Genomic DNA, 18,560 nt, shown 5'->3' on the forward strand with positions numbered 1-18,560 from the left:
AGATGTTATACTTTTACAATAACGTCTCTGACGCCTTACCTAAACTCTTCCCGAGCCATTTTATAAGAGATCTTTCTGGACTTACAACCTGACGGTGCAAAATTGTGGCAATAGTGATGTGACATGCTACACATGGCATGAAGGTGAAGGGGGAAGGAGAGGTAATCAAATTGCCACATGTCTACACAAAGAGTTAATATCTTTTCCAGATAAGGAAAAAACGTTTTTATTCTGGTGCTTGTGGAGGCAAAAATCGAAATTCACATGTATCTGACATTTTCCTCAATGTATTATAGGGCAAGAATTATAATATAAATTGATGGTAAGTGGACAAAGCCATATTATGGAGTGTGATGTAGATGTGAAATAATTATTGGAAAACACAGGAAGAAGACATAGGCTTCTATTTCAATACCATATTATTGGTATCAGTTGATTCACTACTTTTCCCTGACACCATAGATTTATGAGTTATGTTGAAAGCACTACAATTGTCTCAATATTCTGGTTCTGACCTATACAACAAATTTTATGTGAAAAATATAATTTCTGCCAACTCCTAGTTGTTTTTTTTTTCTTAAGAAATCACTGTCTAAAGTCACCTGCCAGTTTGGGTAACTTTGGATACAATTACTGTTTTAAAAACAGGTACGAAATAAATGTTTTCAGGTCCTTCAAAGCTAATGAAATTATGTTTTCATGTTACAGTTACATCGAAGAATATGCCTGCACAAAAATATCATCAACTTTAGCTTTGTCGCATTTGGATATGAGTGTGCTAATTTGTGCGATTGCTTCCAAATTCGGATTGCAAGGTGGTGTAACTTACGTTATGCCTTATTCGTATACTATTGTTTTCTCACTTTGAAATTTGGAAAACTTTCCCCTTGTTGCCATGCAGTAGAATATGCTTAGCTAAAAACACATAAAACTCTCCAATTATTTCCAAAAATTGTTTGAAGTAGTCAAATCAAATTGAATCAAATTTTTAATCACATCCACGCAGTGAAAGTCCTCGAACTGGGCGATATTCCATTACAGCAAAAATTCTTTGAAGAATATTACACCAATATTCTTTATGTGACTGAAAATATTCAAAACAGTTTTCTGTCCACTCTTTCTATTGTCTTCCCTCTAGATATACTGTAAATGTCATTAGGGATGATCTAAGTTATGATGAATTTTTGTGCTGATAAACATGCACATTTGCAATCTTCCAATAAGTAAACCCGAAATTTGAAAAGTGACACTTGTTTTCATCAAGCAGCCTGTAAGGAGCTCAAAACACTTTACCCCTTCTTTCGGGATATGCTAGCCACTCCCGCGACACCTCCTCATCACAAGGCAATTTATGCCTGAAGAGAGATTTTGAAAAATATCTTACTGGATTTGCGTAATGTGTCTTTGATGTTTCAAAGTTCGAATTCAACATATTTGCACATACCATACAGTGCAACTTAATCTTTGGTAGCTTCATTGATCATCCATTCATCAGGATCTGAATTTAATTTAGAAACCATTGTCTGTGAATGTGCATTTTTTATTTCGTTCTTTTTCGTTTTTACACTTCGATTTTACGTAAAGATTAATTTTTTTGGTCCTAGAGAATTATATGTTATGGTTACCATTGGTTATTAATGGAGAAAAATTCGCTCTGGCGGCGAGGATCCAACCTGAGTCCCTAGTTCTAGGCACGGGCGCTCTAACAAATGAGTTACCTTGAGGTTCAATCCACAGCACCAGATCGAATCTTTCTCCTTTGGTGTTTTTCTTCACTGGCTTACTCCATGTTCGACATATATTAAGTCAACTGTCATCATACAAGGAGTGCACTCATTTGAGTGACTTGTCGGCTCGGATTCCACAGTATGAAAAATTATGGTTTATTTAACGATTCTCGCAAATGCAGAGGTTATATCAGCGCCAACGACGTGCTGGAATTTTGTCTACATCCCAGTAAATCTACTGACATGAGGCTGTCGCATTTAAACACACTTAAATGCCATCGACCTGGGCTGAGATCGAACCCACAACCTCGAGCATAGAAAGCCAGCGCTATACCAACTCCGCTACTGAGACCGACTCCACAGTATATATGCACTGTAGAGTGAATGATCTACGTAAAGATTGATTTTTTTGATCCTACAGAATTACCTGTAAATACCAAAGGAGACTGATTTGATCCGGCAGTGGTTAGAGCACCCGGTGCGTAGAACTGCAGACCAGGTTCGATCACCGGCGCCAGAGCGAATTTTTCTCCTTTAATAATCAATTTCGATTTCATATTACCCTGCTCCTCATTAATTTCCTTACTAGATTGTATTGGCAAAACATTAGTTTCGGAAGTTGTGGACGTTGGCTCTTCAAATGTATGTTGTTGTTTCTGAGAACCAGAATGAAAATATGAAATAACGTTGGGTATTTTTACAAGTTTCTCTTTTTCTCTTTCAACTCGCTGCTTTCCTTTTTTAAAAACCTGGGCTCCACTTAATTTTCTTTCCCATGCATTGTCAAATTAAAATTGATCCCAATTAAAGAAAATATAATTCACTTATACAAGCACAACCTGCTACATGACTATGTCATGAACCAAATGAAAATTGTCTTATGAAAACTGTAAAACACGCATGAACTGTGAATGTACGTGGTTTCACTGCACAAACAAATTGAACGCTACTTAGGAATTAAATTACTCACCGTTACCAATGAATTGGAAGTTTGGAACGTTGGCAGTTTTGTAGTTCACAACAATGCACGAAATATAAATCTATTACTTACACATGTTCTATACAGAGTATTTCATAATTCCTATTACAAACTTCTAGGGTTGTAGAGGGGAGTAAACAGATAAAGTTTTGATTGGGAACCCATGTCCGGAAATGTATCATTTCGATGTAAAATAAGTTTGAGATCGAATCGATATCACATCTCCCACTTCACTAGAGACAATGAGCTCTTGCCGGTGTGCACTACAAGAGTGGCGATGTTCGTTGCACAAAGTATACCTGCGAAGCATGTTTTCATACACACGCCCCACGAGACCTGGTGTGTGCTGAATACTTTCTGCTGCCACCAGAACTCGTGCAAGGAGATCTTCCGACTCTACAGGAGTCTCATAAACAAGGTTCTTCATGTGGCCCAAACGAAAAAGTCGAGGGGAATTAAATCTGGCGAAAGTGGTGGCCAAGGAGTTGGACCACCTCGACCTATCCACCTTATCCCGAATGTTTGGCGGAGATATTCGCAGACGGCAAGTGAAAAATGTGCGGGTGCACCATCATGTTGGAACCACATTTGCTGACGTAGTGCCAGTGGCAAATCTTCACATAAATCTGCCACTACCTCTTGCAGGAAGGTGAATTACCTGGGACCCGTTAGGCGGTATGGAAGAACGTACGGTCCAATCAGATGACCATCAATGATATCAATTCATACATTGATGCCGAACCATTCCTGAAATCTACGTGGCTGTGTGGCATTAGGATTCTCTTCATCCCAAATGACAGTTAAAAACAGCCTCCCTGGTGAATTGAGTCTCATCCGTGAAACGAACACGGCGAGGAAATTCGGGAGTGTCGACACACTGGTGTAGAAACCATGAACAGAAATTGGCACGTGGCGTGAAATATGCCCAACCCGTTTGATGAACTTTCTATCGATGGTAAAGGTGGAGTTGCTCGTATGGGGCACATTCATGGCATCGGCAATTTTTCGCGTACTCGTCGACGGGTTCTCTTCTACGTAATGAAGGACTTTCTATTCAAAGTCGAGAGTGGAGCGCATCAGTGGAGCACTACAGAGCCACCGACGTAGCTCTGTTGGCTAAGGCACTTGCCTGCCAATCCGGAGTTGCGTTCGGGCGCATTGGGCTGATTACCTGGTTGGGTTTTTTCCGAGTTTTTCCCCAAACCATAAAGCAAATGTCAGGTAATCTATGGCGAATCCTTGGCATCATCTCGCCAAATATCATCTCGCTATCACCAATTCCATCGAAGCTAAATAACCTCGTAGTTGATACAGTGTCGTTAAATAACCAAGTAAAAAAAGCACTACAGTCAGCCCTCCTAGCTTTGAAGGTACCTGTTTCTCGCAGCATTTGTTGTATTCTGACAAAAATGGAATGTGGTGGACTGAGGCGATGTGGAAAACGTTTGTGATACATGCGTTGTGCAGCTCGATCATTATGTCCAACTTCGGCATAAATCAACATGTCAGTGTAATCTTCAAATGTGTATTCAGCCATCCCGTACTGTCTCGTCCTGTACTGCTCAATGACTGAATCACAACTGATGTGAAAACCGACTCAGTAGAACTGATTGTAAACAGAAGACACACGGTATCAGGACACTGCAGAAGTCGCCCTCAGCCCACTTTGTTTGCATACCATGAAGCAGGAGATTTTAAATTGAATCGATTTTCAAACTTATTTTGCATCGAAAGGATACATTTCCTAATCAAAACTTTATCTACTTAATCCCCTCTTCAATCCCTAGAAGTCTGTAATAGGAATTACGAAACATTCTGTATATACATTTTCACACAGCTGTAATTAATATGGTTTCAATCTTTTGATTAATTTTTAAAAGAAGTAGAAAAGAATAAATACATGAACAAGTGACATAAATGTCCTAATTATTAATACCAATAACTTTGTTCAAACATTACACGACAATGCAGAGACACCTCATCACCTGCCCTGTGCTGCATCAGACAATGCCATGCTAGCCGCTGTAACCAACTAATTGCCAGTACCTTTTAATTGAGTCCCTCTCACTCCCTTTCTATACTATTAGACGTGTCGAATTCAAAGATTTTGTCACAGAAAACCATTGTTATCATTATTTTTATTATTGCGCAGGTTTTCACAGTCTCTTTCTTTTATGTTTGTAATTCCAGTCTTTTTCTTTCTACTTTCGTGTGCCCCCTCTTGGAAGACAACTTCGGCAATGGTTCTGGCTATACAAAAAAAAAATCATTAACCTTCGCTTTACCATTTTTGGACTCCAACGTGCTATTTTGTGTGATTGTTTCCAAATGAGAATTGCAGTGAGCTATAATTTACTTTAAAATGTATGAGAGAGGCAAATGGATTGATACAAACAATCGGCAAAAGATACCTGGAGAAGAATAAAGAAGTGTATATAGTATTTGTGGATAGAGAAAAGGCGTTTGACAGAGTGGACTGAAATAAACTGATGGGGATCCTAAAGAAAAATTGGCGTGAATTGGAAAGAAAGGTGGCTGTTCAGTAGCCTTTATATTAAACGAGTCAAAGTCAGGATATGAGAAGAAATATCTGAAAGAAGTGAAATAGGAAGAAGAATATGACAAGGATGGCCTTTCTCACCTACCCTGTTCAACATCTATTTGGAGAATTTAGTGGAGAGCTGTTTTCAGAACATGGTAGGAGTGGTAGTAGGAGGAAGAAGATTTGCTGATGATATGGCGTTGTTAGCAGACGAGGAGATGATACTAAGGGATATGCTACTGGAGCTAAATGACAGCCGTGAGCAATATGGAATGAAGATAAATGGCAACAAGACGAAGACCATGGTCATAAGAAGAAAAGTAAAGAACATAAACTTCCGAATTCTAAATGAGGCAGTAGAGCAAGTGGACAGCTTCAAATACTTGGGGTGTACTATAAACTGTAACATGAGCTGCTGCCAAGAACTCAAAAAGAGATTAGAAATGGCAAAGGAAACTTTTAATAGAAAAAGGAGCATCTTCTGCAAACCTCTGGAGAAAGAACTAAGAAACAGACTAGTTAAGTGCTTTTTGTGTGAAGTGTAGCATTCTATGGGACAGTAACATGGACATTACGACGAAGTGGAGAGAAGTGACTAGAAGCATTTGAAAGGTGGATATGGAGAAGGATGGAGCGTGGACAGAATAACAAAAAGAAGCTGTGTTGGAAAGAGTAGATGAAGAAAGAATGATTCTGAAACTGATCAGAAAGAGGAAAAGGAATAGGCTCGGCCACTGGTTGAGAAGAGACTGCCTTCTGAAGGATGCACTGGATGGAATGGTGAACGAGAGAAAAGTTCGGGGCAGAAGAAAATATCAGACGATAGACGACATTAAGGTATATCGCTCATATGAAGAGACAAAGAGGATGGCAGAAAATAGGAAAGACGAGAATGCTGGGTTTGCAGTGAAAAACCTGCCCTTGGGCAGAACACTATGAATGAATGAATGAATAACTTACTCTATCCCTCATTCGTAAGATATATAAAATATTTATATACAGTTTGTTTATTTTCTCATTTTAAAATTAGGAAAATTTGGCAGTGGAACATAACTGATTCCATTTATAATAATAATAATAATAATAATAATAATAATAATAATAATAATAATAATAATAATAATAATAATAATAATAATAATAATAATGATTTATTTTAGCTGGCAGTTGGTAGGAAGAATTATCATGACAAAATTTGTATTCTTATTATCTGTAACTTGGTAATTAGAGCAATTCCACGTGTAACTGACTGACATTTACAGTACACTTTGACGCAAAATCTCTGCCTAAATTGTATAATGGGTTGAAATTAGACTGTGTCACCACAGGATTTTATAGAAGGAAGTGTACACTTAAGATACATATAAAAATAAACGTCTTTAATAGGAAAAGTATACTATTTATTTACGTCCAAAGTGTGTGTAAATGACTGACATAAATGTCAACTCTCTCTTCGGGTGAACATGGTTCTCCACAGATTTCTCTGAATTGTCATTCCTGATACAATTTTGTAAAATATAGTTCGGAAAGGAAATTGTAATCTTCAGTTTAAGTTGATAACGACCTCCAAACCACGATTAGTAATGGAGTTATGGCCGAAAGAGTGATGTGTAACTGACTGACCTCATTCTGTAACTGACTGACATCTCTGAATTTTAAAATGAAGTTGCACTTACAGAACCGTAAATAGTACAAAGTAATATGAAACTTGATAAGTAGTAAATTAACATAACGATTAATTTAAATGAATAATATGTTTTCCAGAATACAAAAATTAGTTTGCTTAACCATACATCTTATATGACACAAATTAATGTACATACAAGTATTATATAGGCCTACTTAATAACATATATAGTTCTTTCTCTGTGATTAAATACTGTATATACAAGTCATATGCATTTGTGTTTAATTTCAGGGCTATAAGAGTGTCACAGCAACCTTGACAGTGCTTATCACTCTATATGGCATCAACTCCCTAGCGTAAGACAGTATGTTACGTTATTCAAGCGCGTTCCTAATCATCTGGCACTGACATCCTTATCGATTACGATAAGGTGACGCAGATCACAGTTTATATTTTCCATGCCTATGACTGTTATATATTATGTTCATAATAATAGATTAAAATGTTGAGTTCTTTTAGATTGAATTTGAACCATTGGAATTAAACACGTAGAAGCACTCCACGGCACTCGTTGACTCACTTACTTAGTCTAACAAGTATGTACTGCAGGAACACTGTCAATATATCACTTGTTATCTGAACAAACTTTAGTTTCTTTTCACACACGGAATCTGTGGATCTTTCGCATTGATTGTTCACAAGACAGTTGTACATATTCTATTAGATAGGGATCTAACACTTTCACGTAATGAACTCCATGAGATGCTGGAATAGGTGCAAGATGTTCAAATCGTTTTTTGAGATACTTTTTTCCTTCGTCTATCTCAATCTGTGCTACCTCCTTAACAATAATTTGGACGTTTTTATTGCTCACAATGTTACAAAATTCTGTAGTGCTTTCTATCTTCTTCTCCGATTTCGCAGGCATCCATGGCATCCTTTTTACTTGGCCTCCAATCACATCCACGGCCCCTTTGCCATGATATAACTGAAAGAAGTTCCAAATACGCAAACAAGCAATGTCACATTGCTTAATGTATACTTCTGTTTAAAATGACTCGCTGCTTTATCTGAAAATATTTTTACCACAATGTTCGGAAGAATCGCAAAAATTTCCAAAAACACTTTTCATAGACAAACATCCACTGCATATTTGTCATGCACTACATAATCTGACACTAATGCAGAGGATTTCTTCTGAACTTCCTGTCACCTTCCTGTTTAAACCAGGCAACAGCAGTAAATATTGAGGCCTGCTTATTGCTCCAATGAGCTGCCTGAATCTCATTTTGCTTTTTTCAGGTGTAATTACTGCACACTCAACACCAGTTCACGTGTAACTTCACTAAGGCCTTCCAAGTAACTAAGCACGCTGTGAGAATGAACAGCATAACAGCTGAGAGCATGACATGTAAGTCACTCACAATGCCGCTGCAGAAAACGAAATCACTTTAGAAGAAAATGTTCTAATACTCTTTTTATTGGTCATGTAGTAATAACGCAGAATACCAAAGGAAATTTTAATCTGTCAATTATTGTGCTGTGTGGAAGAGTTTTTGTATGTTTCTTGTGACGGATGACCGTAACTTACAGTACAAATAATTATAATGATTTTAAGTTATTTAGGATCTTAGGATACTTCAACTAATTTCATATTTACTTCAAGGAAAAACCAAAATATAGTATACAAAAAAGACGGCTCGAAATAAAACAAATTTACGTGTCCAAATTGTGACACGAAACATAAGTATCTATACGTGTTTTTTTTTAAGTGTTTGGAATATGACAAGATCTGCAGCAAGTTATAGACTAAAAGAAAGAGTACTTTAAACATTTTCTTACGAAATAAGGCAATTTAAATTATAAAGAAACATATTTCTTCAACAAAAATAGTACTACATCAATTTCAAGAAATTCACCTCAGTATGACATTTTCGTGGAATTGCTCTTTATTGTCTTATGAATGTGAAACTAGTAAAAATGTTTTTTAGTGAGTTAGTTTACGACGCTTTATCAACATCTTAGGTTATTTAGCATCTGAATGAGATGAAGGTGATAATGCCGGTGAAATGAATCCAGGGTCTAGCACCGAAAGTTACCCAGCATTTGCTCATGCCCCGATTGGGAATCGAACCCGGGCCACCTGGTGTCGCGGCTAGACGCGCTAACCGTTACTCCACAGGTGTAGACGTAAGAATGGTTTCAAAGCCTTACAACAATGTATAAAAGCTATAAAGTATAAAATAGTATAAAATATGTTTCTCTGCTTCAGTGATCATAACACTTGTAATGAACGACGAGAAGAGGATAAATTGGGTCCACTGAGAGAAGTATTTGAGATGTATGTAGCAAATTTCAGGCTTGTATTATGGTTGACGAGCAGATTTTACCTCTTAGAGGATGCTGTCCATTCAAGTTTTATCAGAACTAAACCTAGGAAAAATGGCATAACAGTCACAATGTGTGCAGATGCAAATACATATCATACTCATAACATGCAAGAATACACAGGAGGGAAACCGGATGAGTCTCCAGAGAACAGACAAGAGCCAAGGAATGAGAACTATGGAAGATGTTATACTGTATTAGCTCCCTATGAGACAGAACAAAGGACGACAGACAACTTCTTTATAAGCTGGAATTTGACAGAAAAGCTTTTAGCTCACAGCTGACAACCCCAAACCGTTCGCAATAGGGAAAGGAACAGAAATTTATTCGTGTCTTTGTGGGTGTCATGGTGATTTGAATGACTTTTTATATGTCAAGAAAAATGAGACTGTGTTATGCTACTGTCATCACAACATCATGACAAGTCTTGTTCCAAAGAAGACAACAACAACAACAATTTCAAGCCATAAATAATACTCGACTATAATAGAACCAAAGCAGAGGTGGATACTGTGAACAAGATGGCTAGAGAGTACACAACTTGTGAGGTGGCTGAACACGACTATTCTGCAACATAAATGACGTCAACTGTGTGAACGCTGTTAAGACTCCTGGCTGGAAAATGAAACAATACATCGCAGAAGCCTATTCCTGCTTGAATTAGGTGACCAGCTTGTATGTTCCTGCATCAGACAGAGATCTACAGAGAAGGTGTGAAACAAAAATTAGTTACTTTATAATTATCAAATCTTAATAATTATTCATAAGCATGATGAAAAAACATTAATCATTTTTCATATCTTACGATCTCAAGGTGACAGTCCCATCATTACATAGTTTCTCATACAAACGCTGTAAGAAATCTTAAAAGAAACGAGGAAATACTTCAAAACCTAGAAACTAATAGTGCTTTATATTAATAGACTGATATCGAAATAGATGGTTAATAGTTTTAACTATAACTGAGAATTGATGCCTTTCCTAACATATTTACGAATAGAGACACAGAGGAAAAAGAAACGTGCGTGTCCCATAATAGGATGAAGAGAAAAGCGTCAAAATCTTTACATCTGTTAAAAGCTCTGGATTAAGAATGGAACAAAACAAATGGGGAAATCTTTCTTTAACTTCATTTCTTTTAATTGGTTATTTTACGACGCTTTCTCAATGCTATGGTTATGTAGTATCTGAATGAGATGAAGGTGACAATGACGGAGAAATGGGTCCAGAGTCTAGCGCCGAAAGTTACCCAGCATGTGTTCTTATTTTGGTTCAAGGAAAACCCCGGAAAAAAACCTCAACCATGTAACTTGTCCCAACCAGGACTTGAACTGGGGCCTGTCAGACATGCTAACCTTTACTCAAGAGCAGTGGACTCCTTGATTAATGATGATGATTATGAAAAAAATGACAATATACTGGGTTGTGGAAAGTAGTAGTCTTCGGATCATATAACAGAAATTAAAACACATGCAGCAGTAACAGTAATTAAGAATATGGGCTGAAAAAGCTGCAATTTGTCTCCTGTTTTACGAAATACTGCATTTATAAATCATTTCCAATCTTCTTTAAGGAAGCCAACACATCACCACCATATATATATATATATATATATATATATATTAGGGTGGTCCTTATATGACTTGAAAAAAGTTCGGAAATTCTCACCTCCCACCTCCTATCTGGTTGTACACCATTGAAAACGGACATGTGCCAAAATTTGGAGCAGTCAGAGCATATTCAACGATGTTTAAATTCATGCACGATGTGCCATACTGACATATGGGTAATTGGGTAACATGTTCAAGTCGTACAACCGTAATCAATTACATCTTTCTTATTTCTATCCATGCACTGACAAATAACATCTAATGACTGCACTGATATATAGGGTTTTCCAACAAGAACGTCAGATTTAACAAAGTGAATAAATGTACCAAATACATATAACAGAACAGATAGCAGTGCCACTAACCCAACAATAACAAGACATTGTTGGGACATTACGCCACTGTCTTCCTGTTGGCTTGGCGGTGCTATTATCTATTCTGTTATATTTATTTACTCATTAAATCGCGATGTTTCAACAGATGTGAAAGATTTTGTGGTTAGTCAGCTTGAAGTAACCCATCCACGTAATGATTACTGAGAAGTATTGGAATTGTCCCTATTGTTCTTGGAAGAAGTCACTCCGCAAGGTGTATTATTCAATAAGCCAAGTGCGAACAATGGAGCATGGTTCGTGGCAAGATTTAACTATGCACTGAAAATATTCTTGTTTAGAGATACGCGTTTCAAGCTAACAAACGCAGAGAAACGAGGTCTTGGGGACGTTTGTGTCTGTGATGTTGAACTGTACGTCAAAGCCTGGTTCCTCTTCTGGCTGTTAATTGCAGCTCCCGCCAGTGATTTGGGTCTGTTGAAACTCCTTGTGGCACAAACATCACCAGCAGCTAAGTGTGCCCTGAAGAAGCTGTGATACCTAATCAAAGAGCTGATAGCACTCACATTCTCTGACAGAGACGTTGACTCATCAGAGAAGAGGGAGATGTTGAAAACACTCAGTCATGAGGCAAATGACGATCTTTCAAAAAGAATTACTCCAGAAATGACTATGATACCTGACAGCAGACTTCGGGGTTTTGAAACATAAAACACCTGGAGGTTCTTTCAGATTCTATCCATCTCATACTCATTTCTGAAAGTGGCTTCCGACTCTTGACTTACAAATCCCGATTACCTGCAAGCAGAGCAGCTCGTTCTAGAGCTTCGAGTTGTCAACAACACCGCGGAACGAGGGTTTGCCCTCGTGCAGGAATACAATGCTTTGCTGAAGAAAGACGAAGAATAGACTCAGTTCATCTTGCAAGTCATCCAGCAATGCTGCAAGTGCTATCCCGATTCAAAGAAGTCTACACTCCTCCAAGGACTTCCTTCACCTTCTGTTACCGAATGGGCACCAGCTGTATTGTGCTAGAATGAGGACTAAGTAGTTCCCCTTATAACATCATAACATTATAGTTTCTTCTGTTATTAATGAACGGGCTCGACGACTCATAATGTTCTTGTATATTTTCAATATCCACCTCCACCTTTCTATGTGAAAACGTCACTATTTCAATTGTTCCATGTCGCTACTAATAATAAAAGAATGATACATCGATTAATTGATTTAGTAATTAAAACTTGGTTGCAAAAGATGCCACATAATACGCGGAATAACCGCTTAGTAAGAGGTTCCCTTGGATTGAGCATACCGTAAGTATTAACCTATTGGGCCAGAATTTCACTCACATTAGTTTTAAGTCAGGGAGAATCGATTGGAGATATTTTATAACCTGAAAAATAAGTTCCACCCTAATATATAATATACATACATACATACACAGTGTTCTGCCAAATAGCCGGTCTTTTACTGCAAACCCAGCATTCTTCAATCTTTTTCCTATTTTCTGCCTTCCTCTTAGTTTTCGCATATGATACATACAGTATATCTTGATATCGTCTATCATCTGATATCTTCTTCTGCCCTGAACTCTTCTCTAGTTCATTATTCCTTCCAGTGCACCCTTCAGTAGGCAGTTTTTTCTCAGTCAGTGTCTCAACCAATTCCTTTTTCTCTTTCTGATCGGTTTCAGCGTCTTGGAATGTAGACTTTCACAGCCAGCATCATAGGGATTGATGTTATCCGGGCTAAAGAGCCGTGGTCTGTTGGCACTGTTGCTACCATACATTTCGTCTGCTGCTGCGGCAAACATCGTCAGTGGTGTGGCATGCAGGAGCACAAAGATCTCCTTACTGTGCTGGGAACAACTGAGACTGTGGCTGGTTGTCTAGCAGTATTTAAGGTTTAGATACATGGACGACACGTTCGTGATCTGGAGCCATAGAAGAAAAGCCCTGGAGGACTTCTTAATACACCTTAACAACCATTACAAACAGATCCAGTTCACTATGGAAACAGAGAATGATGATCAGTTGCCCTTCTTGGATGTATTGGTCTACAGAAAGGAGAATGGTTCCCTGGATCACAAAGTTTACAGAAAACCCATGCACACAGATCGCTATTTACATAAGGGCTCTAACCATCACACCAGACAGAAGCGGGCGATGATGAAAACTTTGTTCGAATTTCCGATCCACAACACCTCGATCAAGAAATCGGCCATCTTAGGTCTATACTGCAGGCCAGTGGCTAATCTGCAAGAGAGATCAAAAGAGCCTTGAAACCTACAATGCATACACCGCCCAGTTCGAGTCAAGGCCCCACCATGAGAGGCACCGTATTCCTTCCATACTTTAAACAGGTTACAGATTGCATCAGCAAGCCATTAAAACAACACCATGTAGAGACAGTCTTCCTTCTAACGAAACGACCTGCAGTTGGTTATGTTCAGCTAAGGACAAACGTGACCGATTATCGACTACTGGAGTTTACAGAATCCCGTGCTCCTGTGGCTCAGTATACACAGCGATGACTCAACATAGTTTCAAGACCTGGATTACTGAACATAGAAGAAACTGCCGCCAAGGCCACATAGATAAGTCAGCAGTAGCCAAACACGTGCATTAAGAAGGGGAGCACAACATCAGGTTCGAGGACACTGACATCCTAAGCAGTATGCCACACTTCTATGCCAGATTACATCGAGAGGCCATTGAAATCTACAAATAAAAGAACAAGTTCAATTGGAAGGAAGAAGGCCTTAAAGTCAATCAAGCATGGTACCCAGCCCAAGAAACACACGCATTAAACCATTCATACAATAGCCGAACACGACGGTAGCTCATCACCAAAGTTCTAAACTTCTCATATGTTGCATTAGTATCGAGCTTGTGGGCGAGGGATTGAGGGGGAAAGGAGAGCGATTCTGATGTCACAAGATAGCTGAGCGTGGCAAAGCTCAAATGCTTCAAAGCAGCATCTCGTGCTTTTCTTGTTTATGTTGTTTTGAATGCATTATGCCAGGTCAAAGATGTGCTATTATGGTATGAAACAATTCTAATGATAAAAATAAGGAGTTGTCTTTCTTTACCAATCCTAAAGATTTAGGAATTAAAAAAACAATGGATAATTGCGTGCAAAAGAGAGGATAAATTCAATCTTGATACAAGCAGAGTATGCGTTGATCATTTTAAAGATGTCGATTTTGTTCCTGATTTTCGAGCAGCATTAATGACAATAAAGTCGAAACGACCGAGAATGTTAAAGTCTACAGGTAAGTTTAAATAAATCACATAGTAGATAAGTAGCCTATGTTAATACCAGCTTTGTATAATCAGATTAGGTTCATCTATGTTAACCTACAAATTATTTTCTTTCTTTTGTAATCTCTGCTGGGTCGTACATAACTTACAATTAACAAAATAATCATGCTACTTATACTAACAGTTGCATACCAAAGGGGTGGAGGATTAACGACTGATAAAGTGATATTTTTTCACTATAATTCTCATTATATTGATTTTATATTAATGATTTGTGACATTTTGTCATTATGGCATAATCAGTGTGTTAATCATAATAGCCTCCAGTGATAATTCATTGTTGAGTTATAATGATTATTGTAAATGAACGTCTTGTTGACATTTCATTACTGGTACATGCTCCTTTTCCAAATTTTAGAATGAGATATTAAAATCAATCAATGTTAGGTTTTTTTATAAACATACATTTAAAACAAAAACACCACCATCTTGGCCGTCTTTAAATTTTAATACATTATTCTCTCTTTTAAAGGTTTAACCATGCCATCACCAGCATAGCCAAGTAGTTTCAATATTAATGAAAAATTCTACAATGAGTTTCATGGCAAGAACACGATTAAAAAGGAGCAAAATATTATAAAAATAACCAAAGAATATGTGGCAATGTTCGCACATAACATTCCACGTGAAATTGTATTGTTGATTGTACAATCAAAACCAGGTTCTTTATACGACTCAAGTATGTGAACACAAGACTGGAAAGTAGCAGACGAAAATGGACGGCAGACACTCAGAGCAGACAAATTGTTAAGAAATACAGAAAAATAATGCAGTGACAATTGTAAGTACAGCTTTTATATACATGGTATAAACGCTTTCAACGTATTTATTTTATTCCATGATACGTACACACTTGGTTTATACCCCATGTAATGTTTTTATTTGATATATATTTTATATATATATATATATATATATATATATATTTTTTTTATGAGGCGATTATGTTTATAATGTATGCTGATCAATTTGAAAATAAAGGACCAATCAGCATGGACTCTTCGCGCATCATCAACCAACTAGCTATTTGATTGGCTAATGAAAAACGAAATAACCTACTGAGTGTATAGAAGCCTTGGCTCATCACAACACGTCGACCACAGGTGCGGACCGCGGCAACAACAGTGAGCCACGATTCATCCCGACCTTAAATACTGCTAGACAATCAACCACAGTCTCAGTCATTCAAAGCACGCTAAGGAGATCTTTGTGCTCCTGTGTGCCACACCACTGATGATGTCTGCCACAACAGCAGCGCCAACAGATCACGGCCCTTTAGCCCGGATAACATTGGTCCCTAGTTTCGGCATCATTCTTTCTCCAAACACTCTTTCCAACAAAGCTTCATTTTTATTCTGTTTGTCCATTTCACACACTCCATCCTTCTCTACATCCACATTTCAAATTGATTCTAGTCACTTCTCTTCACTTCGTTGTAATGTCTATGTTTTGCCAGACTCCATACAAAGCACTTCACTATTGTCTTTGTAAATTCCTTTCTCAGAGGTCCGCAGAAGATGCTCATTTCCCTATTACAAACTTCCTTTGCCATTGCTATTCTCCTTTTGACTTCCTGGATGCAGCTCATGTTACTGCTTATAGTACAGCCCAGGTAGATGAAGCTGTCCACTTGCTCTAATGCCCCATTTAGTATTCGCATGTTTACCTTCTTTATTTTTTCTTCCGACACCCATGGTCTTCATCTTGTTTGCATTTACCTTCATCCCATATTGCTCACATCTGTCATTTAGTTTGAGTAGCACATCCCTCAGCATTATCTCTTCTGCTAAAAACGCCATATCAGTAGCCAATCTTATGCTCTTTATTCCTCTTCCTCCTACTATCACCCCTCCCAAGTTCTGAAAACACCTATTCACTAAATCCTCCAAGTAGATGTAAGTGATGAAGGGTATACTTACTTACTTACTGGCTTTTAAGGAACCCAGAGGTTCATTGCCGCCCTCACATAAGCCCGTTATTGGTCCCTATCGTGAGCAAGATTAATCCTGTCTTTATCATCATATCCCACCTTCAAACAAAGCTCGGATGAAGGGTATACTAGTGTTTTCTCATTCCATTCAGAGACTGAACTGTTTTTTTTTCAGAAGAATATTTTTTAAGCAGGTCTTCTCTGAATCCGAATTTTTCAGCAAATTCGTGACAGGTCATGTTGAATTTGCTTAAGATAACAAACATGGCTCGAACAGTTTTTAAACTCATTCTGAATTTCTGGGATGTCACTATGTTCACTGAAGCAATTACTTTGAGGACACTGAGATAGTTCAGTCAACTTCTGCAGATCTTCATAGGTAGGATAATCATTTTCTCAGAAAAAAAAATGAAGTTCCACTCTAGTTTCGGCAAAGAACAGTATTTCCTTTATTCTACTTTGCCATTTTATTTAAAGCCACATCCTCTCGAAGCAAAAAGTTTTACATAATAAATCATCTTCATCCTGGGCCCTATTCCACAAACGTATGGCCTAATACATTATTAGTTATTAGTACAAGTTCTTGTATTGTATCAAGTTGTAACTTTCTGCTCCACATAATAATGTACAACAGACATTAGAGTATTACTGAAAAGTTATTAGTGACGTCATAGAAGTGTATGGCAGCACTACTGCTGTTTGCCACATGTCATACCTTGAATTAGGTTATGTCCATCTCCTTGGTAATAAATTCATATTTCAGGATGCAAGGAAAGGATCATTATCAGTCTTATAATATTTGTGTCAATTATTTTATCAGGAATAATGAGAATTTAAGTACCGTACTTTATATTTTTGTAAATATTTAAACGCGATCTTCCACTTTAAGATCACAGACGTAATTTTCCGTGCGTAACATAATAATTGCAGTCGAGGGATGGTGCAATTATCGATCCTCCCATATTTCCTTGTTATTGTTTCATAATCAAAGAAAATTACTGAAAATGATGTTGAAAGAGACGAAAGTATTTATTTTAAAAGAGCTGGAGGCAAGGAAAAACATTATGTTTGGTACATTTAGCGAAAATCTAAAGACACAATAAGGACCTATACCGAAACTGTAGCCTATGTCATTTATTGCGGCTATCATATAGTGAATTCATCGAAACACTGAAAACTTTGATATTTCATGGATATCGGTTTGTGTTGTGCCATGATATTGACTACCATGAACCAACCAATCAAGTGTATTTAGTAACTGATAATTTACTTCGATTCGTTCGATGTTCTCACCTGTGCCAAATATTAGTAGTGAGGTTAGTTGGGGACGCTCGAGTTTTGCAGGAGCCATTCCCCACCATGAGATGACATGATCACTGGTGCATCTGCATTCTCGGTACGCAAGCATACAGTGACATTGCAGTTTCGCTTTAGTTGTGTTGTGAGAATTAAGGTACAGTAGTGGCAATCTTAAAAGTTTAAATTAAATTTAAAGTGCTCCATGTAGGATACTGTTGTAATGACTTATTCATTGTGTGAACGTACTTATCTGTACAATACATAGGCCTACTTATGGAAACGAAAATTCTCTGTGGCGATAACACGCAAATTTCGGGAAAAGTTTCCATTGAGATCTGTTCCAGCTGCCAGTACAATAAGAAAACATCATAAGTTCATGCGGACAGGTTCGATAAACAATGAAAAAAGAAAAGAGAATGCCGTGTTCTGTCAGAAGAGAAATTAGACGTGAAAGATAGGAACACACTCCTCAAAAATCTTGTGAAAGTAACTGCAAATTTCATAAAAAGATTCAAATGTGTGCTGCAGTAAATGGAAGACATTTTGAGTAACAAATGTGAGCTTGGTAAGTACCTACTGTAAAGATTAAGCTTTGTAACAGGATTGTAGGCCTAAAAGTGCCAGAGACATGCCTGTGTTCCTCGCGGTAACCAACACATTAATAGTCAGGCTGTGAAAACCCGAGTGTCCCCAACTAACCTCACTGTACTTCAAGTGCACTTAAGCTAAAATTTTCATTCTACTCAAGTACAGAATTGAGGTGGAAATTTGTTCTTACTTTGTACACATGGGCATTTTCA

General features: G+C 37.7%; 1 protein-coding gene across 9 annotated transcripts in view; it reads right to left on the minus strand.

Moving 5' to 3' along the window:
* Positions 1–18,560, minus strand: part of LOC138705748 (zinc finger protein ZFP2-like) — a 69,876-nt gene that overhangs the window by 16,175 nt on the left and 35,141 nt on the right. The window lies entirely within an intron of this gene.

This window comes from Periplaneta americana, chromosome 9 (assembly GCF_040183065.1).
Source record: "Periplaneta americana isolate PAMFEO1 chromosome 9, P.americana_PAMFEO1_priV1, whole genome shotgun sequence".
NCBI lineage: Eukaryota > Metazoa > Arthropoda > Insecta > Blattodea > Blattidae > Periplaneta > Periplaneta americana.